At 42.2% G+C, this 12,232-nt stretch overlaps 1 pseudogene; it reads left to right on the top strand.

Annotated features, from left to right (window-relative positions):
- The first annotated feature begins 1,722 nt into the window (after positions 1-1,722).
- Positions 1,723-11,832, top strand: LOC139413601 (microspherule protein 1-like; annotated as a pseudogene).
- Positions 11,833-12,232: the final 400 nt, after the last annotated feature.

Consider the following 12,232-nt stretch of genomic DNA (forward strand, 5'->3'; position numbering starts at 1 on the left):
TTGCCACATTTCAGGCTTCAAACATAAAGATATAAAACTGTATTTTTTTGTGAAGAATCAACAACAAGTGGGACACAATCATGAAGTGGAACAACATTTATTGGATATTTCAAACTTTTTTAACAAATCAAAAACTGAAAAATTAAGTTAATACTTTGTAGAGCCACCTTTTGCTGCGATTACAGCTGTAAGTCGCTTGGGGTATGTCTCTATCAGTTTTGCACATCGAGAGACTGAAAATTTTTCCCATTCCTCCTTGCAAAACAGCTCGAGCTCAGTGAGGTTGGATGGAGAGCATTTGTGAACAGCAGTTTTCAGTTCTTTCCACAGATTCTCGATTGGATTCAGGTCTGGACTTTGACTTGGCCATTCTAACACCTGGATATGTTTATTTTTGAACCATTCCATTGTAGATTTTGCTTTATGTTTTGGATCATTGTCTTGTTGGAAGACAAATCTCCGTCCCAGTCTCAGGTCTTTTGCAGACTCCATCAGGTTTTCTTCCAGAATGGTCCTGTATTTGGCTCCATCCATCTTCCCATCAATTTTAACCATCTTCCCTGTCCCTGCTGAAGGAAAGCAGGCCCAAACCATGATGCTGCCACCACCATGTTTGACAGTGGGGATGGTGTGTTCAGGGTGATGAGCTGTGTTGCTTTTACGCCAAACATAACGTTTTGCATTGTTGCCAAAAAGTTCAATTTTGGTTTCATCTGACAGAGTCTCCCACCTCAGCTGTAGATCTCTGCAGTTCATCCAGAGTGATCATGGGCCTCTTGGCTGCATCTCTGATCAGTCTTCTCAACTGTCCAACTTGGGGTATCTGCCTTTTTTTCTTAGGGGGCTGTAGACCCAGACCAGCTCCCCAGCCACAAAGTGCCTTCCCCGGGTGTGCACGTCGTAGTTCCTTTTCTGCCTCACACCTGCATTCACCAGCTGCTCTCTGGCGAAAGTGTGGGCTGTCTCCAGGCGGTCCTGGAGTCTCTGGGCATACTCCGGCCCCGGGGGAACATGAGGGCTATCCAGGGGCCGACCAAACACCTCCACAGGGGTGTGGATCTCTTTCCCCAGCATGAGGAGGGCAGGCGTGCAGGAGGTGGAGTCTTGGACAGCGGAGCGGCATGCCATGAGGACCATAGGCAGGTGCTTGTCCCAGTCATGCTGGTGTTTGGCAGAGACGATGGCCAGCTGCTGTCCAAGCATTTTGTTGAAGCGCTCCACAAGGCCATCACTTTGAGGATGGAGAGGAATAGTGTGGATCTTTTGCATACCCAGCCTCACACATGGTGGCGAACACACGGGATGGACTCTGCAGCTCCAAACCTGCTGAACATCCCTGCTGTCAGGGTGTTGACAATGGTCTCTGCCTCCTGGTCAGGCGATCCACTTCTGACACCAATGGAATGAAACAGCAGGGAGCAGGTCTCGAACCCTCGACCTTCTAGCCCGGGGTCCGGCGCGCTATCGATTGTGCCGCAAAAGTATGCTCGTGCGGCAGAATCGATTTCCGCGCTTTGATTGAAAAGTGTGATGTTTTATTTATTTATGTTTAATTTAGTTCACGTGTTTAATTTTGTATGCTCTCGATTTCCCCCTTTCCCGGAACGTTTTTTTAGTTTCTTATTGTTGGTAAACTAGGGGTATAGCTTTAAAACATTTAAGTGCATTGTGGGTAACATAGTAAGTTATCTTTCATTTGTTTACGCAATTGTTGTGCGGAGGAGATGTAGGGGAACTGTTAGTAACGCCTGTTATTTCATCATTCTGACTACATCACATGGTGTACAAGTTTAATAAATGTAAACTACTTAAGTGGAATTCCAGACTAACTCGTCATTAGCAGTGGATAAGATCCCCAAATGTGGGAATTACCCCAGAGCATTCGTAAATTAGTCGGGACGACTACGGTCTGGAGGCGAGGAAGGAAAGATAACATTATTCAATACCCCGTCCAGTTATTGGCAGTAATGCACCATTAACATTGGATGCCAACCGCTGTTAAACCCGATCGAAGAAGAATATAAAATAACATATTCGTATAGCAATTGTGTTATTCGAAGTTCAATATGCTTGGCTAGACTCTAGTTGGTTGATAAACGAGGTAAGTAGAGAATGAGCGAAGAGGCTGTTTCGTTACTGTTATAACCAACGTTTGCTAGCTAACTTTAGCTAGCGAGTGATGTGAATTGTTCCTAGCTTCATCCATCTACATTAGATCGCTGGCTTTTGGGACACCTATCAATATTGTTCACATCAAGCTAGTTAATAGCTGCATAGTAGAGCTTATATTTATCACATTGAGCTAGCTGGCTATCCGCACATGCTTCCCATTTACCGCCCAACTGATACCTTACTCTCTCTCTCGTCTCAAGATTGCCACCTGATATACGTTGTCTGAGTGACACCTGCCGAATGTAGCAACGTTACTATTCGAAAGCCCAGGACTGACCAAGATCATGGACAAGGTATACACATCTCTTTGTTGTCTGTCAGCCTCTTGTTGTAAGTTGTTGCCATATATGTTGTCATCATAATCCATAGGCTCTAGTGTCTAACATCGAAGTCTGTCTCCGTTTGGGGACAGATATACAGGCAGGCGCTGCAGTTGTATCTGTGATTGGTGCACAGATTGGAGCAGCTGGGACACAGAGCCTGTCAGAGGATGAGGAGTTGACTGGGATAAAAGACATCAAAAGAACAGCAACACAGGCTTTCGTTGGGGGTGGCGGTGTTGTGCCCAAACGCAGGAGCTCTTCAAGGTTGGACTGCTACTCACTTGTGTCAAATCAAATGTTATTTGTTACATTTGCCTAATACAACAGGTGTAGGTAGACCTTACAGTGAAATGCTTACTTACAAGCCCTTAACCAACAATGCAGTTTTAAGAAAATACCCCCCAAAATTAAGAAATCAAAGTAACAAATAATTACAGAGCAGCAGAGGCTATATACAGGGTATACCGGTACAGAGTCAATGTGCAGGGGCACCGGTTAGTTGCAGTAATTGAGGTAATATGTACATGTAGGTAGAGTTATTGAAGTGGCTATATGCATAGATAATAACAGAGTAGCAGCAGTGTAGAAGGGAGGGGGGGGGGGCAGCAATGCAAATAGTCTGGGTAGCCATTTGAGTAGATGTTCAGGAGTCTTATGGCTTGGGGGTAGAAGCTGTTTGGACCTAGACTTGGTGCTCCAGGAAACCGCTTGCTGTGCGGTAGCAGAGAGAACAGTCCAGTTTAATGTTATAGCTTACTCTGAAAGCACCTTTTCCAGCTTCAATCTTTCCACTAGTTTTAAACTGAAAGATGAACATGACACCTTGTACAGTTCAGTGACTCAAAGGAGCTGCCTACACTTCTGACCACTGGACTGCATTTGTTCTGCATCACCTACCTACTGAATTTGAAGTAGGCCTGGCGAAAAGATGCAATGCCTTGCGTAAGTATTCACCCCTTTGGTGTTTCTCCTATTTTGTTGCATTACAACCTGTAATTTAAATGGATTTTTATTTGGATTTCTTGTAATGGACATGCACAAAGTAGTCCAAATTGGTGAAGTGAAATACAATTTTTACTTGTTTTCTTAAAAGAAAAAGAAAAGAAAAGTGGTGTGTACATTCACTCCCTTTGCTATGAAGCCCCTAAATAAGATCTGGTGCAACCAGTTACCTTCAGAAGTCACGTTAGATTACTTAGATTAGATTAGTTAGATTGCACACAGGTGAACTTTATTTAAGTGTCACATGAACTCAGTATGTATATATATATATATATATACATACATACATACATACATACATACATACATACATACATACATACAGTGGGGCAAAAAAGTATTTAGTCAGCCACCAATTGTGCAAGTTCTCCCACTTAAAAAGATGAGGCCTGTAATTTTCATCATAGGTACACTTCAACTATGACAGACAAAATGAGAGAAAAAAATCCAGAAAATCACATTGTAGGATTTTTAATGAATTTATTTGCAAATTATGGTGGAAAATAAGTATTTGGTCACCTACAAACAAGTACGATTTCTGGCTCTCACAGACCTGTAACTTCTTCTTTAAGAGGCTCCTCTGTCCTCCACTCGTTACCTGTATTAATGGCACCTCTTTGAACTTGTTATCAGTATAAAAGACACCTGTCCACAACCTCAGTCACACTCCAATCTCCACTATGGCCAAGACCAAAGAGCTGTCAAAGGACACCAGAAACAAAATTGTAGACCTGCACCAGGCTGGGAAGACTGAATCTGCAATACGTAAGCAGCTTGGTTTGAAGACATCAACTGTGGGAGCAATTATTAGGAAATGGAAGACATACAAGACCACTGATAATCTCCCTCTGGGGCTCCACACAAGATCTCACCCCGTGGGGTCAAAATGATCACAAGAACGGTGAGCAAAAATCCCAGAACCACACGGGGGGACCTAGTGAATGACCTGCAGAGAGCTGGGACCAAAGTAACAAAGCCTACCAGCAGTAACACACTACGCCGCCAGGGACTCAAATCCTGCAGTGCCAGACGTGTCCCCCTGCTTAAGCCGGTACATGTCCAGGCCCGTCTGAAGTTTGCTAGAGAGCAATTGGATGATCCAGAAGAAGATTGGGAGAACGTCATATGGTCAGATGAAACCAAAATATAACTTTTTGGTAAAAACTCAACTCGTCGTGTTTGGAGGACAAATAATGCTGAGTTGCATCCAAAGAACACCATACCTACTGTGAAGCATGGGGGTGGAAACATCATGCTTTGGGGCTGTTTTTCTGCAAAGGGACCAGGACGACTGATCCGTGTAAGGGAAAGAATGAATGAGGCCATGTATCTTGAGATTTTGAGTGAAAACCTCCTTCCATCAGCAAGGGCATTGAAGATGAAACGTGGCTGGGTCTTTCAATATGACAATGATCCCAAACACACCCCCCGGGCAACGGAAGGAGTGGCTTCATAAGAAGCATTTCAAGGTCCTGGAGTGGCCTAGCCAGTCTCCAGATCTCAACCCCATAGAAAATCTTTGGAGGGAGTTGAAAGTCCGTGTTGCCCAGCAACAGCCCCAAAACATCACTGCTCTAGAGGAAATCTGCATGGCGGAATGGGCCAAAATACCAGCAACAGTGTGTGAAAACCTTGTGAAGACTTATAGAAAACGTTTGACCTTTGTCAAAGGGTATATAACAAAGTATTGGGATAAACTTTTGTTATTGACCAAATACTTATTTTCCACCATCATTTGCAAATAAATTAATTAAAAATCCTACAATGTGATTTTCTGGATTTTTCCCCATCATTTTGTCTGTCATAGTTGAAGTGTACCTATGATGAAAATTACAGGCCTCTCTCATCTTTTTAAGTGGGAGAACTTGCACAATTGGTGGCTGACTAAATACTTTTTTGCCCCACTGTAGTTGTTGGTAGTGTGCTCTTAGTACGTTTATATTTTTGTTCTGTGTAGCGCTGTATTTTTCATGGCGTCATTTACCTACGTTATGTAGCTATGCACGTCAGCTTCGCCATCGGTTTTGCACATCGGCGTTAAACTAGACATCGGGCTGACGCCGATGTTGGCATTTTTAGCAAATGTCGGCCAATTCCGATATGCTCACCAATATATCGTGCATCCATAATAATTATACTCTTAGCAAAAATTTTGCAATATGTAGAATCTATGAGAATAGAGGTTCAGAACTTTTGTGAAACAGCACAGTTGAGAGGTAGATGGGAGGGGTTGAGTGGAGCTGAAGGATGGGACTAAAAACAAACAAGAGTCCGTAAAATGTATATAGTATGTATAAGCTGGAAGTAGAAGCCTAAGTGTTGCTGTCCATTAGTTTACTCCACTTAGGGGAGGGATGGAAGGGTTAGGGGAAAATAATAAAGTAATTTTGCTTTGTCATTATGGAGTATTGTGTGTATGTTGCTGAGGAAAATGTTTTATTTAATCCATTTTAGAATAAGGCTGTAACATAACAAAATGTGGAAAAGGTCAAGGGGTCTGAATACTTTCCCGAATATGCAATATTAAAGCTGATCTGTATGAAAATACACTTTAATAAAAAATGACTTTCTATACAAAATGCTGGAGTATAGAGCCACATGTAACATTTCAGCTTCATTGTCCAAATACATATGGTGTGGACTTCATATACACGTGCATATAGTCATTTATATGCACTTGTGTATGTATATGGTTCGGTCATTAACTAAGTTTAATGAGGCTGGAAAAATAATTGTGGTGAAATATGTATTTCGCTGCATATGTTTACGTGTGTGTGATTGATAGCACTGTATTTGTGTCCGTTTGAAGAAGTGAGTGTGCATTTATTTAAATACGTGTTTTTTTCTTCTTCTTCTGATGAGCAGAGCAGTCAGCCCAAGCTGGAGGTGTTCCAGGAGATGCTGAGTAAGCACCCCAGTGTGTTCTATCCCTCCCGCACTCCCAAGAGCTTGTTGGTGCACTGGCAGCTACTCAAACAGTACTATCTGCTGGAGGACCAGAGTGGTGAGAGAAACTCAACTAAGGCTTATCTGTTCATTACACAGTTTACATCCCAAATGGCACCCTATTCCCTTTTAGTTGGTCAAAAGTAGTGGTGCCATTTGGGACACTGTTAGCCCATCACTTGACATCCATGGAGTGTAGTTACTATATTTATTTAAAAAAAAGTTAACTATACACAAATGTTTGACTGTTAAACTAAAACTAAGTGAGTTGAGCCTTATTGTATGGTTTGATTCTCTTTTGCAGTTCAACCTCTCCCAAAAGGAAACCAAGTTCTCAACTTCTCTGATGCTGAGCAGCTGGTGGATGATGCTAAGCTAAAGTAAGAGAAACGTTCTGACCACAATTAATTAAAGTTCCCCTGAGGTTAAATTCAGAGCTCCTCCCGTGTCGGTCATTTTAATCAGTGTCTCTGTCTCATTACCCAGGGAGAGCAGAGATGAGGTGCTGGAGCATGGTGGGTTACTCAACCATAGAACCTTGTATATAAATTACACATTACTAACACATAAAAAGGAGTCTAAGAAGGTGCTTCAATGACCAAATTCAGAGCAACTGAATGCATGTTAATGGTTTATTGGAGTAGAAATTCTTTGCGTCATCTCTCCTGCCCTTCCTCATTCTCTCCTCACTCTCAGAGCTGATGATCTCTGACCGCCATCAGAAGAAGGAGATAAGACAGCTGGAACAGGAGCTACCACGCTGGCAGGTCCTGGTGGACAGCATCACAGGTGAGCAATACAGTGCATTTGGAAAGTATTCAGACCCCTTAACTTTTTCCACATTTTGTTACGTTACAGCCTTATTCTAAAATTGATTAAATTGTTGGTTATGACGCTACAAGCTCGGCACAGCTGTATTTGGGGAGTTTCTCCCATTATCTGCAGATCCTCTCAAGTGCTGTCAGGTTGGATGGGGAGTCGCTGCCCAGCTATTTTCAGGTATCCATAGAGATGTTAGATCGGGTTCATTCTGGGCTCTGGATGGGCCACTCAAGCACATTCAGAGACTTGTCCCGAAGCCACTCCTCCAGACAGACAGACAGCGTCTAACACGCTAAAGCTCAGTGGGGGAACTGACCGTACCACAGGCGCTGTGTGTATGGTGCCCTGAAACTAAAGTACCCCTCTGTTGTCTTGTTGCACCCCAGCTAATTCTGTTCAGTGGAGATGTAAAAAATAAAATAGGCATTCATCTGTGTGTAGCTTAAAGAACATTGTGGCCAGTTGGGTTAAAAAGTTTACACGTAACAATGTTTCAGTCATTATTTTCAGAGATAGCTAAACGGCCCCACCCATTGCAAGTCAAAATGTGATTGGTTCATTTCACTGTCATTCCAAAATTCGGCTCTAATACAGTTGTATGGCTGAGGCCTTCTTCTGAAGGCCTAGTCAATGGCTGACTGAGATAGCTACCCAGAGACCACCAAAGAAAATCCTGATTTGATATTTTTTTCTCTTCAGCATTAATCTCTGTCTTTCCAACACAAACACAACATTTTTATTTAATTGGAAACCCATTTTGACAGTGTAGCCCACAGACCTGTTGGCTCTGTAGGCGAACTGCAGGGGGTCAAGGAGGGCATCTGTGATGGTTTTGAGGTGGGATAGGATAAGGATCTCGAATAGGATAGGGGGGATTTATAGCCTAGTATCAGTCTAATTGAGGTGTAGACAATAGAACTTGTTAACGCGGCTGCATTAACTTCTAATATGGCTGCATGGGATTTGTCAGACTATAAAGTCGGGTGGTTTCGTTGCGTCCAATAGCTTTTCAGACACTGCCAACGCAAGGAGCCGCTTGTGGATTTGACCGTTATAACGCAGTTCCGACACATCAAAACAACCGCTATGCGGGTGTCAGCTAGTGCGGATCTGATAGAATCTAGCCCTTTATGTTGTTTTGTTCTCAGGGATGAACTCTCCAGACTTTGACAACCAGACACTGGCAGCGCTGAGAGGCCGGATGGTTCGCTGACCTTATGAGGTCACGAGAGGTGAGCAGCTAATTTCAGATTTGACAGTTAACTGAATTTACATTAGACCGTCCAAGACCAAATTATATTAGCACCATGGTAAGATGACTGTGGAGCAGGTTAATTATACAGAAATGTATGCTTACAAAATATGAAAATATATACACACATGACTAACTTGCTTTGGTCTGCTAAATGTCCTGTATTTTATGAAGCTGATCTGACTGTTCCTCTAGATCACCCTGGGCAGAGCCACCAAGGACAAGCAGATCGATGTAGATCTGTCTCTGGAAGGACCTGCATGGAAGATCTCCAGGAAACAAGGTGACTCACTACATCACGTGCAGCACCATGACATTGGTCCTCATTTAACACTGGTTGTGTCTGAAATGGCACCCTATGGGGTGGCGCTATAGGCCCTGGTCAAAAATGGTGCACTATGTAAAGAATAAGATGCCATTTCAGACACACCACCTATCTGCATTATCTGGGTCTGAAGCTGAACAACCAGTATTATCTGGACTCTACAGGGCAGTGCTTGTCTTGTCCTCACGGCTTTACACGGCTTAGTGAAATTATACCCTGTTAAAATGTGACTGTTTTCTGCTAAATGTCTATCATGGGGTAATATTATCAGGACTTTACCTAGTTTGTCATTGTGTGTTTATAACTGGTTTATAATTATATGTCCATAATGTACAGGGATCATTAAACTAAAGAACAACGGAGACTTCTTCATAGCCAACGAAGGCCGCAGGCCCATCTACATAGACAGCAGACCAGTCTTGTCTGGCTACAAGTGGAAACTCAACAATAACTCTGTGGTGGTGGTGTGTGGATGGTTCTGGACAACTTCAATGGCAGGGAATATGATTGAGAAATCTGTTAAAAGTGGCAAAGGGTATATTTCATAAACAACAACAGCCACCTCTTATAATACATGAACCTCACAGGTAATTTATCTCTCCATATTGCCGGTCTTCGTTTTGTATTCCTGATCAACCAGCAGCTGATCTCACTCATCAAGGCAGAAGCAGCTAAGATGAACCAGCAGTGAGAGAGAGAGAGAGAGAGCTGTGCTGCCTCAGTGGAGCAGAGGCCAAGGCACATGCCTTTGTCTACTGCCCAGCCAGCTCCTACATACAGAGCAATGAGGTCCACATGAAGGAGCACAGACTTGAATGAAAGGAACCCAGAACCCCTTTGGTCATGGTTATACAGTGGAGTAAGAGCAGGACACCCACACACTGAGAATGGTTGTGATATTTGGTAACCTTTCCACTGCTGGGTATTTTAAGGTGAATCTTATCTCAAAGACCCTCAATTATACTTTCAAAACTACAGGACCATAACACCAGTTTAGTCTTGTTTAAATTGGCATTCATATCATGAGGTTCCACAGTGCATATAAGACAATGAATTGGTTTTAATTCTGTTTTTCCCCCATACAGATTGGTTTAGGTTGAGCTGGTACATGCAAAAATGCATTTAGGACCAGGATAGGGAATCACTTGAAAAGGGATATTGTGTATGTATGTATGTACAGTTGAAGTCAGAAGTTTACATACACTTTAGCCAAATACATTTAATCCTAGTAAAAATTCCCTGTCTTAGGTCAGTTAGGATCACCACTTTTATTTTAAGAATGTGAAATGTCAGAATAATAGAGGAAATTATTTATTTATTTCATCGCATTCCCAGTGGGTCAGAAGTTTACATGCACTCAATTAGTAGCATTGGTAGCATTGCCTTTAAATAGTTTAACTTGGGTCAAGTGTTTCGGGTAGCCTTCCACAAGCTTCCCACAATAAGTTGAGTGAATTTTGGCCCATTCCTCCTGCCAGAGCTTGTGTAACTGAGTCAGGCTTGTAGGCCTCCTTGCTCGCACACGCTTTTTCAGTTCTGCCCACAAATGTTTCTATGGGATTGAGGTCAGGGCTTTGTGATGGCCACTCCAATACCTTGACTTTGTTGTCCTTAAGCCATTTTGCCACAACTTTGGAAGTATGCTTGGGGTCATTGTCCATTTGGAAGACCCATTTGCGACCAAGCTTTAACTTCCTGCCTGACTGATGTCTTGAGATGTTGCTTCAATATATCCACATAATTTTCCTACCTCATGATGCTATCTATTTTGTGAAGTGCACCAGTCCCTCCTGCAGCAAAGCACCCCCACAACATGATGCTGCCACCCCCGTGCTTCACGGTTGGGATGGTGTTCTTCGGCTTGCAAGCCTCCCCCTTTTTCCTCCCAACATAACAATGGTCAATATGGCCAAACAGTTCTATTTTTGTTTCATCAGGCCAGAGGACATTTCTCCAAAAAGTACGATCTTTGTCCCCATGTGCAGTTGCAAACTGTAGTCTGGCTTTTTTATGGTGATTTTGGAGCAGTGGCTTCTTCCTTGCTGAGCGGCCTTTCAGGTTATGTTGATATAGGACTCATTTTACTGTGGATTTAGATACTTTTGTACCTGTTTTCTCCAGCATCTTCACAAGGTCCTTTTGCTGTTGTTCTGGGATTGATTTGCACTTTTCACACCAAAGTGCGTTCATCTCTAGGAGACAGAACGCGTCTTCTTCCTAAGCAGTATGACGGCTGCATGGTCCCATGGTGTTTATACTTGCATACTATTGTTTGTACAGATGAACATGGTACCTTCAGGAGTTTGTAAATTGCTCCCAAAGATGAACCAGACTTGTGGAGGTCTTTTTTTCCTGAGGTCTTGGCTGATATATTTTGATTTTCCCATGATGTCAAGCAAAGAGGCACTGAGTTTGAAGGTAGGCCTTGAAATACATCCACAGGTACACCTTCAATTGACTCAAATGATGTCAATTAGCCTATCAGAAGCTTCTAAAGCCATGACATCTTTTTCTGGAATTTTCCAAGCTGTTTTAATGGCACAGTCAATTTAGTGTATGTAAACTTCTGACCCACTGGAATTGTGATACAGTGAATTATAAGTGAAATAATCTTTCTGTAAACAATTGTTGGAAAAATTACTTATCATGCACAAAGTATATGTCCTCACCAACTTGCCAAAACTATAGTTTGTTCACAAGAACTTTGTGGAGTGGTTGAAAGGCGAGTTTTAATGACTCCAACCTAAGTGTATGTAAACTTCTGACTTCAACTGTATGTATCTATATTAGTGCTACTTAAGCCAAAGCCATGTAAATGTGACCGTTTCTTAGATTTTTGTATGAAAGTTTGGATTAAACTTTGTCATTAGTTGTATGTCCTTCCTTTGGGGAGCCATTTCTTAAGTGTCATCATAATAGCATGTAAATGTAGGGGGTTTGTTCTACCACAAGGTAACGCTGTTGGATAATTAAATCGGTTCAAAACGGCAGATTGTTTTTGTTTTTTACTCTTCAGTCTTGATACTGAAGCACACATTATTACAGAGTGTATTTCATGTTATTCATATCTGAGAGTTGAGCGGTCAATGAAAAATATAAATTCTACTCCATAATTTGCCTGATAGGTGTAGACAGAACCTCAGAGTCCCATGAGCAGGTGTAGTGCTTGTCTGACTACAGTATAGTACTATTTTCTTTGCAACATAGTAGAAAGTTGCTAGTTCATTTCCAAAATCGGAGACACCACAGTCTCCGTTTTAATATGCTGCAATATTAAAGAATATCACATCAGTGGATATGCAGATTTTCTAGAAGTGAAAGAAGTCTATTGAAAAATATGATTTTAATCTGTTAACGCTCACTTGTAGTAGCAGTTAATACATTAATAAA

The sequence above is a fragment of the Oncorhynchus clarkii genome, chromosome 7 (genome assembly GCF_045791955.1).
Source record: "Oncorhynchus clarkii lewisi isolate Uvic-CL-2024 chromosome 7, UVic_Ocla_1.0, whole genome shotgun sequence".
Classification (NCBI taxonomy): domain Eukaryota; kingdom Metazoa; phylum Chordata; class Actinopteri; order Salmoniformes; family Salmonidae; genus Oncorhynchus; species Oncorhynchus clarkii.